At 40.5% G+C, this 16,300-nt stretch overlaps 1 protein-coding gene and 1 long non-coding RNA gene across 11 annotated transcripts in view; both read left to right on the forward strand.

Annotated features, from left to right (window-relative positions):
* The window catches only part of LOC146510490 (uncharacterized), a 36,729-nt gene extending 30,222 nt beyond the window's left edge, over positions 1-6,507 (forward strand). For all 3 annotated transcript variants that reach the window (XR_014876300.1, XR_014876301.1, XR_014876302.1), the window contains one exon: positions 1-6,507. This exon is cut by the window's left edge. This is a non-coding gene — a long non-coding RNA (uncharacterized LOC146510490).
* The window catches only part of sgcd (sarcoglycan, delta (dystrophin-associated glycoprotein)), a 598,968-nt gene that overhangs the window by 457,267 nt on the left and 125,401 nt on the right, over positions 1-16,300 (forward strand). The window lies entirely within an intron of this gene.

Consider the following 16,300-nt stretch of genomic DNA (forward strand, 5'->3'; position numbering starts at 1 on the left):
TAAGTTTGATGTGTCACATGACCCTCTTCCTATTGAAAAAACAAAAGTTGTATCCAAGATGGCCGACTTCTAAATGGCCACCATGGTCACCACCCATCTTGAGGAGTTTGCCCCCTCACATATACTAATGTGCCACAAACAGGACTTTAATATCACCAACCATTCCCATGTTATTACGGCGTATCCATATAAATGGCCCACCCTGTATATTGAAACGAGGGGGGATGTGTGTGTTTGTAAAAGCTTTAAAGGCAATCACAGCGGAGTGGTTTCAAAAAGCTCTGCTGCCTCCTTCCAGACTGCATTGTGTGGTGTTTTATACCTTAGAGAGCTTTTGTGAACTGCTAAGATTTGGAAAGCAGTGGTTTAAATTGGATGTAATACCCAAACAGAGAGAAAAAGATGGCATTTCAGACTCATCCACATTAGCGTGGACATGAACACTCTGGCTGCTCGTCCCCTTTTTCCCACGTTTATTTCTTTTTCCTGCTCTTGTCTTCGTGTGATCTCCCTCTCCTCCCCTTTTCTCTCCTCTTTCGACTTCACTTCCAGTCAGCATGTTTCACCTCATTTGCGCTCCGGCACATTGCCTCTCCTCGCATTCGCGCTCATTTTCTCTTTACCCTTATCTTGCTCTCTGTGTTTATCTATCTATTTTACCCAGTCTTATCTGTCCCCGACTTTATCAGCCCTACCTCCTGCACTCCTTTCTTTCATCTTTCGTTCTTGGGTTCACTCTCCACCGAACCTCCGCCCCCATCTGCTTTCCCATCCCATTGATGGATGATGTGGCGATGCGTCGAGGGCCTCAATCAGAGGAGCGGGGGGTTCACTGCGGAGAGCAATCTCAAAGCCAATTCCACTGATAGCCATCACAGTGTGTAGCTACATGACGCTGCAGCTATCACCTGTGGAACGAGAGAAAGCGAGCGGCCTCAAAGCGATGCTGCGCCAGGCGGTGCTTTGCTCACACTGTAGGACAGAAGGGAAAACTTTTTGTTGTTGTTGTTATCAAATAGATCAATTGGAAAATGTATTAGTTTGGAGTTTGGCCATGTTGGCTCCTGGCAGCCACACGGGGACAACGGAGGCTGATTGAAAGAGCACTCAGTGATGCGGGAGTGTAGAGGGAATGGATTGCAGGAAACACATTGCTGCTGTCCGAAGGTGCTTAAATTTTACTCTCCGAGTGGGCTCCCAGCCGGCCGGAGGGCTCTTTCTTTTGCATTTGAAACATAAACAGGTTTATGTTGGTTAATAAGAGAATAAACACAGTTCTTCCCTGTCGTAAGGTGGCTACATACTGATGCTCGGTCACGGCCAGTCAGCGTTGTTGCACACTTGGTGCACCTCAACCTTTGATTTTCTGCCTGCAGTTAAAAAACAGAGTTCAATAAAAATCCCTCAGCATCTGAAACACATGTGAAGAGACCGTGTGCAAAAGTGCTCCACTGGTATCATCAGTGTCATCGGATACATAACCATCAATCCATTAGGGTCGGGGGTCAAAATACTGTGAACGAGAGAGAACATCACCAAAAACCTGAGATAGCGTCTTCGAGCAAACTTACATTAGTGCACAGTTGGTTTGTTGTACATGTGCAATGACAATAAAGGGCTATTCTATTCTATTCTATTCTATTCTATGCTAAATCAATGCTAAATCAATGCTAAATCAACTGTTAAACAACCTTCCTGTGGAACAGGAAGGTTGTTTAACATAAATGTAATTGTTATATGTGCATTTCTGTTAAATTTGGATTTGTGTTTGTGTAGACAGAAACAAATAACAATAATCATAATCATAATAATACATTTTGTTTAAAAGCGCCTTTCAAAACACCCAAGGATACTGTACAGAGCAAATAAGACAGGCATAAAAACAGGAAATAAACACAATAATAAAAGAAAGTTTAAGAGCATGGAGAAGTTATATAGAGTAGGCTATCTAAATATGTATACTTATGTGATTTTTCACAGTTAGTAGCTGAATTATCAGAAACAGGTTGCGTGTGAGTGCCAGCTTGACCCCATTCAATCGCAGACAGAGTGACTCTGTCTTATGACAACATTATAGCAGGTTTGAATCACAGTGTTAATCTGCTTAACCTCCTAGGACCTGACGTCCACATATGTGGACATCACGTTTTGGGACGTCTAGACCAAAATACTTAATTTTTCTCTACTAGGGCCTGATATCCACTTGCAAGGACATAATACTGCCACTGTTCTATCAAAATGTAAAACGAATGTCCTCATATGTGGATCTCATTTTTCTCAGAAACAAAAATTAGGTAAAAAGAAAAAATCTGGTAATTCTTTGGGACCTGTAAAAACAATGTAAAATGTAAAAACAATCAACCCATATAGCAACGAAAAATTCAAAATGCATGGCATGAAAGAGTTCGGGTCTTAGGAGGTTAAACTAGCTGAACTGAGATAAGTTAATATATTGAATTGAACAAATTTTAGTGTTGAGGATATAATTAGCAGCTGAAAAAAGGGAATAAATAAATGTTATTGCATTACTCAGCAAAATGTAAAAAATCACAATAAGGTCATCGTTAGTGAAGTAATGTGATGATATATACTGAGGTGTCTGGGAATATCCACAATCTATCCGTCCATCCGTCCATCTGTCCATCCAGTTAACCACTGAAGCCTTTCTCAACTGTCAGGCTGAGAGGTGGGGTACAGAGTCAAAATAAAAAAAGCGGACTGTGACCAGACTTCAAACTTTTCTTCTGGAAGTGTGATTGTGACATTTGTCCCCTCACCTAGTTTGTGGGATTTTGTTGTTCGTCACATTAGAAATTGATGAGAAAAGCGTATCCCTGAAGCAAGAATGCTCTGCGGTTTCACATTTGAGATATTTATTATTATTAGCCGATGTCGAATTAAGTAAAGAATTAAGACTCCACCTGAAGGACTTGGTTTACACAGGCAGCTATTTAATGATAAATAAATACTAAACAAGGATTATGAGCCTGTGCAGACAAGGTTTCAGCATATTGTGGTGGACAGTATGAGTTCCCGAGAACCTGTAGCTCAGATTTGTTGAGCTTTTACTGTTTTCACTCTGACTGTAACAAATTCATGAAAGGGTTTGTTTTGTCTCTTGCTGCGTCCCTGCTCAGGGGCTAGATTGTCTGAAGTCCTGTTTCAAAGGCCTCTTCTGATGCAGCCAAGAAATGCAGCCTGATGTGCCCTGAAATGGGAGGACTCAACCTGTGTATCTTTGCTGCCACAGTCAGTTTCGGGTCAGTCGATTATTTGAAGCCACCGCTGCTGTGTGTGCAGAAAATACTGTGAACATAGCATCTTTCAGATTGTTCTGATGGCCAAAGTTTTTGTTTGTAGTGTAAGCTTTCTAGTTTATTGGCAAATGGAAAGTCCAGTTTGATTAAGGCCAGAGAAAAACTGTGGTTACGGTAAACAAACACCGATAAGGTAAATGGAATGTATTTGTATAGCACTTCTCTTATCGACCGCTTAAAGCGCTTCACACTTCAAGCCAAATTCACCCATTCATGCACGCGTCCATAGGGCGCTTTGTTCTGTGCATACAGCCCTTTATCTGTTATGCACACATTTGTGCACATAAATGGACGCATCGAGGGAATAATTGATCCCAGTGCATCTATTTATTAGTCAATGTCCTGAAGCTGGGGATCAAAACACAGAGCTTACAATTAGTTGATGACCCACTCCTCAAGCCCAGGCACCCTGTTTTTGTCAGGTTTAACCTTACACGAGACGCCCTGTGAAGAGGAACCAATCTTATTATTTTTGCCTTTTGGCAGCAAATGCACTTACACAAACTTGCATTAATATTAGACTCCAAGTTTGATCTCTTTCTTACTGTGGGTCCTTCAGATCCGCCTTCTGAACTTGGATTGTGTAACTAACAGTCTGCTTGTGAGCTTTGCTCTGTTTATACCAATGACCTGCCTTTGCACTCGTTTCAAAGGTTATCAGCCCATTAAGTGGTAGTGTTAGGCACGATTTTTAACTGGCAGAAGAAAATTTGATCACATCACTCCAATTTTGGCCTCTTTACACTGGCTTCCAATTGGATTTAGGATCCGTTTTAAAGTCCTTTTATTGGTTTTTAAATCTCTAAATCATAGGTGTCAAACTCTGGCCCGCAGCCTAATTACATTTGGCCCGCGGAGCCATACCAAATTATTATTAGAGCTGGCCTACTGGTATTATACAGCTAATATATATATTGTTTAGTATTAAGCTTTGCTTGTTCCATATTCAGTTTTCCAGCAAAACTTATTTGAGTCCATAAGAAAAGATTCATTCTTATATCTGGAGGAAGATTTTTTTTTTTCAATAAATATTAATGTTAGCCCGCAACTTTGTTCCAGTTTTGAATTTTGGCCCACTGTGTATTTGAGTTTGACACCCCTGCTCTAAATGGTCTGGCACCTGTTTATTTGTCTGACTTGTTGAAGCCCCACGCCCCACTCGTTCCCTTCGGTCAGCTGAGCAGTTGCTGCTTTCGGTCCCAAAGTCATGGCTGAAACTTAGAGGAGACCGAGCGTTCTCTGTTGCTGCACCGATGCTTTGGAATAACCTTCCTCTCCATATTAGACAGGCTACATCTGTGCCAGTTTTTAAGTCTTTATTAAAAACCTATTTTTATTCCCTGGCTTTTAACTCTGGGTAACTGATATTTTTATTTGTTTTTTTAATTTTATTGCCATGTCTGGTTTTATTACTATGTGCATATTAGTATTGTACAGCACTTTGGTCTACCAGGTGTGTTTTTAAAGTGCTATATAAATAAATAAATGATGATGATGATAGTTTTCAGCTGTTATCAATGCAAATATCTAATTAGCCAAACAACCTGAAGTTAAAGTTCAAGCTGAGCATCAGAATGTGGAAGAACGGGGATTTTTGTGGCTCTGATTGCGGCTGGTTGTTGGTGTCAGACAGTCTACTGTGAATATTGCAGAAACCGCTGATATGCTGGGATTTTCCCACACGACCATGGTCCAAAAGGATGAAAATATTTCTACTGCAGAAAATGGTCAAAGTGCTTCAAACCAATCTGAAGGCAACAATAACTCAAATAACGAACTCATTACTGTCACGCTGGACGGAGGCCAGCAACTTGAACAGAACCGAAGCGCAGACACACAGAGCGGAGGCAAGAGGGCGTTTTAACACAATTTATTGGTGAATATATAATATGGGTGAAAACACAATAACGTGGCAAACTGCGGTGTGGAAAAGTAGCCGTGGAACTATTAGCGTGGCATGAACGTGAGGACAACTGGATCTAGGCAGGTAAGTATTGGTCACACTGGGGAGAGAGGAGAGCGGAGTTAGAGCTGGGTTGAAGTGGATTACCAGAGAGGGTAAGTATGAGAGTCTTTTCAGCTTACTTGCAGGAGGTGAAGGTGTGGTATTGAGGGGGAGGTGAAACGGCTGACCTGGGGTTCTTTGGATCCAAAGTGGTGAGTGAGCAGGAGGGCAGGCAGGTGAGGTTTGGAGATATTTCCCAGTGAGGTGGAAAGGAGCTGAGATCCAAGTGGATCCAAGTGGATCCAAGAAACGGCGTGAGTCAAACAACTTGAGATTAGCAGCATGAACGTGGGAGCCGGTTACCAACATCAGGTAGTTGACGAACTGGCAGGGAGGAGATGACAGCGCAGAGCTTAAATCCCTCTTTGGCCTGATTGCCCCAATTAGCTCCAGATGCGTGAAGCTGAGGAAGTCCTGCCCACGGGCGGAGCCAAGGGCGCTCTGGCACTGATGGAAAATCCCAGCTGCTCACCCAGACCATGACAATTACAACAAAGACAACAAAGACGCAGAAAAGGAACTATCAACCCACAGCACATCAGACCTATAAGCAGATGGTTTACAGCAGCAGGAGACCTGAATGGTTTCTACCTACATCAACAAAGAACAGGAAACGTGGGCTACAGTTTACACGGCGTCACCAAACCTGGAAGAAGTATTGTCTGGTCTGATGAATCTCAATTTCTGCAGCAACTTTCAGACGGTAGGGTCAGGATGTGGTGTAAACAACATGAAGCATGCAAGGACTGTGTGACGCCATCAAGAGGAATGTTTCCAACACCTTGTTAGATCTATGCCGAAAAGATCAAAGGCAGTTCTGAAAGCAAAAGGGAGTCCAACCCAGTAGTAGTACTGATAGAAGTAGCAGGCATCCTCTGCCTACAATCTATCAATCCATCTCCTCAACTGCTTATCTAATTCAGGGTCCTGGGGGTGGCTGGAAGCTATCCCACCTGTCATGGGAAAGATGCTGGGTACACCAGGACAGGTTACAGTGCGTCGCAGGGCTCAGAGAGACGAAGGACTATTCATGTTCATACCTTCTGCCGATGTAGAATTACCAAAAAATTTAAGTGTATCCGGTTTAAAACCTTAAACTCTAAAGGGAGAATTTAACTGAAGTATTAGTGGAGACAAAGAACATAACACACCAAATGTAGTGAGGTTACATTTAGCCAAAAAGATTTTAAAAAGCCTCTTTGTTCGAGCTTGCTTAGATCCAGTTACCCAAGATCTATCTTTCTGGGTTGCTCTGTTTGTCACTGACCTCTGACCCTGTTTGTAGGCAGAGACCACACAACACAGGACAAGTGTTTCTGTATTTCACAGCTCCTGTTTGCTCTTCACACTCTGTGAGAATAAAAGAAGAGTTTATATTTTCTGTTTATTGAAAACAGAAAAATAAAGTATCCACCTACATTAACGTACCCTCTGGCATCTTATCGTCTTTATTATGGGCCTAGTTTTCTTCAAGTGTAGCACTGAACTGTGCAGCACTTGATCCCAGAATAACTTGTGCTGTGTAGGAGTATCCAAACGCAGCTTTTACTTTTAAGCATGCAGAAGTGTGATTAGCTCGGTGGTGTACAAAAAGTCTCACTCCTTGTAGTATTTCCCCCGGAGACGGCTATATTTGCTTTAGCCTCGGGTGGTGGCTTGATGCATATCGATGCAGACGCTCAATAATAGGCCAAGAGCTCCACATTATTGACAGCAGCGACTACTGGCTCTTTGAAGACGTCTGCTTCGGTGAAGGAGAAGCAGGAGCACGACAGACAGAGAGATGGTGTGGATAGAGAGATAGGATACAGATAAGAGGACAGATATGAGCAGAGAGAAGATCCAGTGTTACATCAGTCTTTATATGTGCCAGTGCTCCTCTCCCCCCCCCTTCCTTGTCATCAACCCCTCTGTCTCTGCTGTAGCACACAGCTGGGCCAAATAAATCTGGAGAATAAGACAAGGAAGTGGAGGCACAAATGTTATTTGTAAGACAGACATTTCTTCCTGCGCTTTACCAACACAGGTCCGGGTAAACAGAGAAGCCGTGGCTATAGCACACATTCTCAATGAAACAAGTAAACACGCATGAAAAACAATATATTCTCAATAACTATCAAGCTTATGGGGAGGTGACAGTGGAGATCAGTTTAGTCCTTATTGCAGCAAATGCTGTGGAGAGAGAAAGGAACAAAGAGCAAAAAAAGGGATTAAGATAAGGAGAGTCCTGGACACGGAGGGAGCTCGGTATATGTCTGATGAGTTATATACAAAGCTGTCACGGCCTCACAAAAGTAAGGGAAATAAGACAGGCTAAGAGCTAAAGGCTGCCACCGACAGTTTAAACAGCATAAATTGACGGGCAGGTTTATCTGAAATGTAGGCAAATATTCGTGCAGCTCACCTGGTTTAACTTCTGAGAACACTGATTCGATGTTATGATTGGGAGTAGGGATGCACCGATACCACTTTTTTGGAAACGAGTACGAGTACTTGCATTTCAGTACTCGCCGATACCGATACCGAGTACTTAATAAAAACGTGATTTAAATTTACAGGTAACAGCTTTAGTCCTATAATTTAACAAAAAACAAACAAACAAGGGACTAGTTTGGAATTAAGAACATTTATTTAAAATGAAAAGCATGTTGTATGCAACATATTACAGAATAAATAATTATACAAATGATGACTGATTCGATGTTATGATTGGGAGATTCGATTTTACATTTCCTACATTTTATACTTACATGATTTTTAAATAACAAATGTTTTACAAAGAGAAAAAAAGTGAAGTGTGTGAAGTTGAACCCATTCAACAGGTAATCTTAACACCAGTTCTGCCAAATCTCACATTTTGTTTGGTTGGTTTAGTCTTCTCAGGGATCCTGCTGCCTCTGCAAGCTGCTTTGTAACCCAACCCCAGCTTTCACTCTTAATGACTCTTTTTCAATAAGAGACCTTTTTTATTTTTTTTATTTTTTATTTTATTGATTAGCATTCGAATATCTCAATGAATACAGAACAAAGATCTACCACAAAGCAAGAAAGCATGAGACAAGGCTAATCAAAAGCTATTGGCTGAAGCATTTGCTTATTACGCCAACCCTTTTAACAAAAGATGTTTTGCCCTGTACTTCGAGCCCTGTACACAGGGCCCTGTACACAGGGCTCGAAGCAAAGAATAAAACAAAGCAAAGCAAAAACAAACAAACAAAAAAACTTTCCACCTTAGATAAGTAACTACATCAAAGCAAAACAGTCAAGAGTTTCAGTTTTATTATTTTTGCTCTTTTCATTCTTGATTTATATATTTTTCTAATACTCTATTTTTAAACATGTTTTTAAACAAGGAAAATGAACTACACCTTTTTAAATCACTGTCATAACTATTCCACAGGTTAACTCCTCTAACAGAAACACATCTCTGCTTCATATTTGTCCTTATCTTGTTTTTTTTTTAAAGAAATCTGTTCCCCTTAAGTCATATTGACTCTCTCTGACTTTGAACAGCTTCTGAGTACTGCGGCAAAGCAAGTTATTTTGTGCTTTATACATTATCTGTGCCATTTTATATTCAACTAAATCATAAAATTTCAGGGTATTCAGATTAATAAACAAAATGTTAGTTGGTTCTATATAGTTCGATTGGTTTATAATTCTTATAGCTCTTTTTTGTAACTTGAAAATAGAAAGAGTGTTTGTTTTATATGCATTACCCCATATCTCCAGACAGTAAGTCATGGTTTTTTGACATTTTTGTTTTCACATGGTTTATATGAGACTTCCAACTCAGCTTATCATCAATTATCACACCAAGAAATTTATTTTTCGTACATTCTTTCAATTTAACCCTGATTTTAGATACATTTTTCATTTGTCTAGTACCAAAAATAATCAATCACCTGCAGTGTAAAAGGGAAAACGTTAACATCACAACCCTAATCAACGTTAGCTGTCTGTTATTTTTTTAAATAAAAGTTTTTTTTATGCACGAAAACAATGAAATGACCTATAAATGTGGTCAAACACTGCTGCAATGCAAATGTACTGTTGTTAACTGCACTCTGCTGTTAATTTGTGATCAGAGCTGAAGTTTTGACATCTAACTTAGAAAGAAAGAAAACTTATTATTACTATAATGACTTTTTACATAAAGATTAGATAAAAATGTCATATTTATTAAATCTTACTGGTATTACTATATATACATTTAATCCATTTACCTTTTTAAAAATCTCCAGAAACTCCTGATCACAGTTACAGTACACCATTGATTATAGATTGCATCAAATACAGGCGACTGGACGCTTTCAGACCCCAGAGAACCAGAATGCATCGAGCCAACAGCGTGTAGTTGCTTTGGATTTGGCAATAATGGTAGCTGATGGTAACGTTGCTGTCGAGCTGCTTGTGGTCTTTTGAGAATAAAGTAGGACTGGCAGATCCTCCCATGGATGACAGGCTTGTTTATTGGGCATAAAATTGCTCTAAAATGCCGACCTACTGCTAAAATATTAACATATAACTGTGTCAAAATCTCCTAAACTGGTGCTCTCCACTGAGTATCTTGAATTCTCTCCATTTGATTTGGAAAGGGTGCATTAGAGCCGATCATTGTTTTACTGAAGTTTTGCTTTAATTAAATAGTTTTTGCTGCACATTCCCCAAAAAGCTACTGATGACCAAGAGCCGTGAACATGGAGAGCATATTTTGGTTGGCTTCAGGATGATGACTTGATGATGGAAGTAAAAATATCTGGACACTGAATCGTACTGTGAAGGCTGTTGGTGCCCATTAAATAGCATTTAAATAGTCAACTGCTGATGCTGAGTATTCTTAGTGATGTTCTCAGTGTTATAAAACAGTTTAGGCATTATTGTCAAAGCAATGGCTGCCGTCTGAATCGTGTCATAATCTGCTCTGTTCGTTTTGCTCTGACAGAAGGTTACTTTACATTTCATGCCGCCTGAGTAGCAGCAGCTTTCAGTTCAAGCGGCAGACAAGGAGGGACAGAGGTGAAGAGAATGAATGGATGTAATGGAAGAAAATGTATTATTGCTGTTCAGGTAGAAATATCGAGTGACAGTAAAAATAAAAGAGTGGCAGGCAGGGGCCAGGAAAAACCACGTAGCCAGAGGTATCTAAAAGTGACAAACAGGAGGATCAGCACGGGGCCTGAGCAAGGGGCAGGATTGCAAGAAGATGATTAATGTCAAACTGCGAATTGCAACGAAGAAGAGAACAATGGGAGACGAGGGTAGAGGGTAGGAGGGAAGAGGTAAGAAGGCACACCTGAGTGTTCAGAGGCCTCTGTCCTGGTCAGAGCCATCCTGAATTATTCATGGCTCGCTGTGCCGGCTGCAGTGCACTGCTCACTGCAGAGAATAAAAAAGGAAAAGGCGAGGCGAACTGCAGTTTTTCAGAAAGGTGAAGAATTAGATTTCAACTTCCAACTTATAGAAAGAATGATGTCATATCGAACATGGCCGCACAGATAACCACCCGAGTCACCTCATCAGCGCGGCTTCATGTATCCAAAAATACGTCTGATATTTTTAAATTGCTGCTTTTGTCCTGCAGTTCTTGTATCACAGCTGTGACAGCTTGGAGTCTTTCAACCGTAATGTGAACCATGAAAACTGCTTGGTTAAAACAGTGGCAGCAGGGAGACTTTGTCATTTGCAGAATACTTGGCTTGAATTGAAACAACAAAAGCAGAGTCACGAACACAGACTGAGGATTTTGTGTCTCTTGTTCCCCCTGAAAGAGTCGAACATGAGGTTACGTTCAAAGTTATTTCTTTTCTCATTGATTTTAATGTAATTTTAGTGCAAAATAAAAGTTTTATCTACATCTAATCATTATCATTTGGCATCACTGAGAGGTGTAGTGTTTAAGTCACAGCTATAGGATGCGAATCCTGAAGTGTGGGTAGTGCATATGCTATGGATCAAGCATGTATTTCACATTTAGAAGCAGCCGATTTGGTGTAGTGTAGAATAAAAAGGAACTGATTTCAAACTCAGCCCAGCTTTTAGTCTCTCTGTGGTGCTGAGACGGTTAAACTCTGATAGCAAACGAATAAATAAACATACTCGTATTAAACGGTTTGTTTAGCGCCCCCTATCTCCCTCTGCAGCTGTAATGATTCTGATACTGTGTCTCACTGGGATACTTCTCTTTAGACATGTCCACATAGTACACTATGTTACTGCATACTTCCTTGTATAGGGTGTGAATTTTAATAGAACCATGCTGTGATGATATAACAGGGCTTACCAGCACTAGCTGCCACATTTTATCAACTTTTATAACTTATTTAGCCTTAGACTGCACATAGTGTCCAATTCTTCTTTACTTAATACAAGAATTGAATATGCATAAATGCTAAACTATTGTCACAACACCAAGTTGTAACCTCAGTGTCTACAAATGATTTGTAGCTGTTAACTAGCCAAACAGCTAACATTAGCACTTTGTGGCAACTGTTGTTTGCTTTGGCGCTAAATACAACTAAACTGAATTACACAAAATTGTATCCAATCTTCCCACGAGATTAATTTATGTTCTCAAAACAACGTAAAGCAGGAAATCACTGTTTAGAAATCCTCCAGCTTTGCTGAACCTCAATGAAACCAGGCTGTGGAATCAGGGGCCACTGTATGCTTGGTAAACACTTACTGCTTCCTTTCTGACTGTATTAGGGACTATAATTCACAAAATAAACATCTTTTTATATAATAAGTCTTACAACAAGCAATTGAACTGGTCATGAAAATGTTTACTGCGCATTAAGAGCAACGGCCATTTTCCCATAGATACGACAGGCGTTGCCCCCTGGTGGTCACATAAAAAGAAAAATGAAGGTTTCGGGCACATCCATATCACTTATCTACGGAGCCCCTCTGATGACATGGTCCTAAAAATAAATAAATTGTGCCCACAAAATACTACTTCGTGGCAACGAAATGCTAATTTGTGCCCACGAAACACTTGAGCGATAACCGTGATCCTTCCCAGGTCCTTGCAGTTGGTTGACAATAAAATCTATCCCAGCGTCCAGGTCGTACTTACGTCTGTAAAGCAACTGGGCTCTCAATATCCTGTTTAAATGTCTCTCCGTAATAATGGTTCCTTGCATTGCAGGCTTTTCAAAATGCATTTGTAGCTCATTCCCAGCCTAAAATAAAACTCAATCATACTGTCTCTGTCCATGATGTATAGGTTTAGCCTACTCTTATGCTTATGTCTCTACGCAGCCGTCCAGGAATTGTATCAATATGATGTGCGCACGTTATCTATTTAGTTGCCACAAATGCGTAATTCGTTGCCACGTTATACCCAATTCGTGCCCTCGAAATAGTATTGCGTGGCCACAAATTAGTATTTTGTGGCCACAATTTATTTATCTTTTGGACCATGTCATCAGAGAGGCTCCGTACTTATCAGACCCTGAAGTTACAGATCCATGTTTGATGTATGGTCCTGCCATAGATGCATATACAATATATATAGTATGCACAGTATAACCAAGCAGGTTGTGCTTACAGTCCAAGAACCAGCAGTAAAGAGCATCTGTGTAAATACAGGTTACAGGCAAAATTCTAATAAACTATGACCTTGTGCTTTTTAATTTGATGGTAAACCGGAAATATATCAGAATAATAGAGTTCATAAAATCATTTTTCCTCAGGCTCGGGCACTTGAATGAAACTGGATCATAACCAAAAAATAAAGTTACAGAAATACACAAAACTCAGGTATAACCTTACTCATTACACCCCTGGTGGTGACACTGCCATCAGTATGATTACTGGCTCTTGAATGGACTTTACATTAATTTCTGATGAAGCCGAAAAATCCATCAGAGTCAGTTTATTTGATTATTTTATCCCATAATTAAGTTTGGATTTTTCTGAACCTCAACATTCAACCATTGTGTTTTAAAGAAGCAAATCCATGTAAGTTGTTTATCTAAATGTCGGCCTACTGAGAAAGAGTGTATTCTGATATCTCAGCAGAGGAGAAAATGTATGAAATGTAGAAACAGAGATTCTGAACTGTCTGAAGCACAACATTTTTAAACTTTATGCATCTTCAGGGATTTTAAACCTTCCGCTGGGCTGAACCCCTGCTGGACATTTCAGTAAACATGCATCGCATGAATCTCTGGTTACCTCTTAGAGTACCTGTGCTCCTGAAAAATGTAGAAGACAGAAACTAAACACATCTTATTTCTTACCGTTGGCTTTCGTCATCAAAGTTTCAGGGATTGAGTTTAAATGACATCTGTGGGCCTTCGCTAACGGCCCCGCTGATTTCCACCAGGGGATAATTCGCAGTCGTGACACGTCCAGGACTCACCTCTTCGTTTCTGCAGCGGTGCCAGAATTTTAATACGTTTTGCACAGCGGGGGGACGGATTACATGGAGGAGGCTTGCAAACCATCCTCAGTTACTTTGGGATTTCAAGGGTCCTGATCTCCATTTGCTCGTTGGAACCGGGGATCAAAAGACGGAGGGAAAACAAAAAGAAGAGTCTTTGCAGGAGGAGATCACATGAGCAGATAGCTGGCTTTTTTCTCTCTTTTCTTTATTTCACTATCACACTGTGTTATCTGGAGACAATCCAGTGAGTAATCTCATATAATATATATAATGACTGGATGGAAAGTGAAGGGTCAGCTGAGCCCGTTGTGTTTGAATCAAAGCAGCTCAATAGCAGATCTCTCACCAAATCTCCTCTTATCTTCAATGGTTAATATCCTTTGGTCTCTGCTTTGTAGACAGGCGGAGGCAACAGAAGCTTCTGTAACCCGGCTGCAATACCTTCGAATGACTGGCAACTTCTGCTGTATTTATAACAATCTGAAGGAGAACGATGAAGTGTAACAGATGTGGTTTAGTTTCAGATACCTTGACAGGATTTTGTGCTCCTTCGAAGCACTTGAGAATTTGCTTTGTGACTAATTTCTTGTAATTTCACTTTTGCAGATATGTTTGCACAGATTCTGTTGAGAATGTAAAGTATTTGCCCTGTGCCACTTTAACTTGCTTAATTTACCAATCAGGTGTTTCGTATCCATGAGCATTTGTGGGTGCAGGTTTCGTAAATGGACTTCGAGAGTGGGACAATCTGAATACTAAAAGATCCTGAAAGCGTCGACACTTTCCGTTAGCTTGTTATTTAAAGAAGTCAGACTTCCCTCTGTAATACTTTGGTATTGAACATTCTTTCTTGTGTTCTCCACACATTTAATTCCATTTTATTTATACAGCACCAAATCACAACAACAGTCGCCTCAAGGTGTTTTATACTGTAAGGTAGACCCTACAATAATACATACAGAGAAAAACCCAACAATCATATGACCCCCTATGAGCAGCACTTTGGCGAGAGTGGGAAAGAAAAACTCTCTTTTAACAGGAAGAAACCTCCAGCAGAACCAGGCTGAGGAAGGGGCGGGGCCATCTGCTGCAATCGGTTGGGGTGAGAGAAGCAGCAGGTGTGGAGTCGTGCTGTCATTAAGTTAGGAATCTCCCACCACTGTTTTAGGAAGGAGCTTTGCAGTAATTGCACAACTGTTAATGAGTTTATGTTTGTGGCTTCCAGAAAAATTTTGCATGAGCACATGTAGTCCTACAGCATCACTGCGTAACGCTACATTCAAACTATCGCAGCGATGTCAAACTCATTTAAGTGGTGAGACACGTGCAGCTCGCTTTGATCCACTTTAAGTGGACGGGACAAGTGAAACTCCCCTCGCTGTCTTCTGTCTGTCTTTAACTACACATTTAGTATCTCTGCAATATCTTAATATAAGAAAACAAAATTCAGCTTCAACTGTGGGTCTTTGTTTAGGAAGGTTTGAAGCTTAATCTTGAAAGTAGAGATAGTGTCTGTCTCCTGAATCCAAACTGGAAGCTGGTTCCACAGAAGAGGGGCCTGAAAACTGAAGGCTCTCCCTCCCATTCTACTTTTAAATACTCTAGGAACAACAAGTAGGCCTGCAGTGCGAGAGCGAAGTGCTCTAATAGGGCGATATGGTACTACAAGGTCATTAAGATAAGATGTGACCTGATGGATCCATCTATTTTAACACATAAGCTTTAACAAAGTCATACTTTAAATGCACAGAAACTAGACTCATTTGGCTTTCACTGTTCCCTGACTCTACTAGAGCAACTTTACATGCAAAAAGTTTGAGGTTTTGGTGCAGCACTTTCTTACATTGTGCTTAGCAACAACCTCCAGCACTCGCCAACCGGATGACCGGGGGTTGCCAGGTGTTCACCGGCTGCTCTGAAGACCTGTGGGACTGATGCATACCCTTTAACCAACCACATTAAGATGACATTTTACAGCATGAATGTTTATCTCCTGTTTTCAAAGCCTGCTTATAGAGTCTGTGCATTGCTTGTAATGTGGTCAAAGTTGTCTTGCCAACTCGCCAATCAAATTTGACTCTATTCACATTCAATTTTTTAAACTTGTGTTTTAAATATAAGTTCTGCAGGAGCACTGCGGTGCACAGTGTGCAGCTGTATTTTGGGCGATTTGTGACTGTCTTTCCTGCACTGAAGAACCAGATCACACACCAGTCTCCGATAAAACCGATAGGTTAATGTGTTTTCTGACCATCTGATTTGTTAAAGTGTTTGTCTCTGCTATTTCCTGGCATAAACTTAACATTTCTGGCACAATATTGAATGCAAATCACAGAATCCTGCTTTGAAATGGAAATATCCCTCATGTCATTTGCATATTCAGTTCTTCGAGGCATTCTGGTCAGTTTGCATTGGCTGCAGTTACATACTGAACAGCCTTTTGCTGTAAATATCTAAACAAACTGCTCAATTGTATGTATGAATTCTGCACATCATATTAGCCTATGGCTTAGTTTGTAATACTAATGCTGAAGTCAAGTCTCAACCAATATCACTGCATTAAATAAAGATTAGAAGAGATTAGAG

Source organism: Neolamprologus multifasciatus, chromosome 10 (genome assembly GCF_963576455.1).
Source record: "Neolamprologus multifasciatus chromosome 10, fNeoMul1.2, whole genome shotgun sequence".
In the NCBI taxonomy this organism is placed as follows: domain Eukaryota; kingdom Metazoa; phylum Chordata; class Actinopteri; order Cichliformes; family Cichlidae; genus Neolamprologus; species Neolamprologus multifasciatus.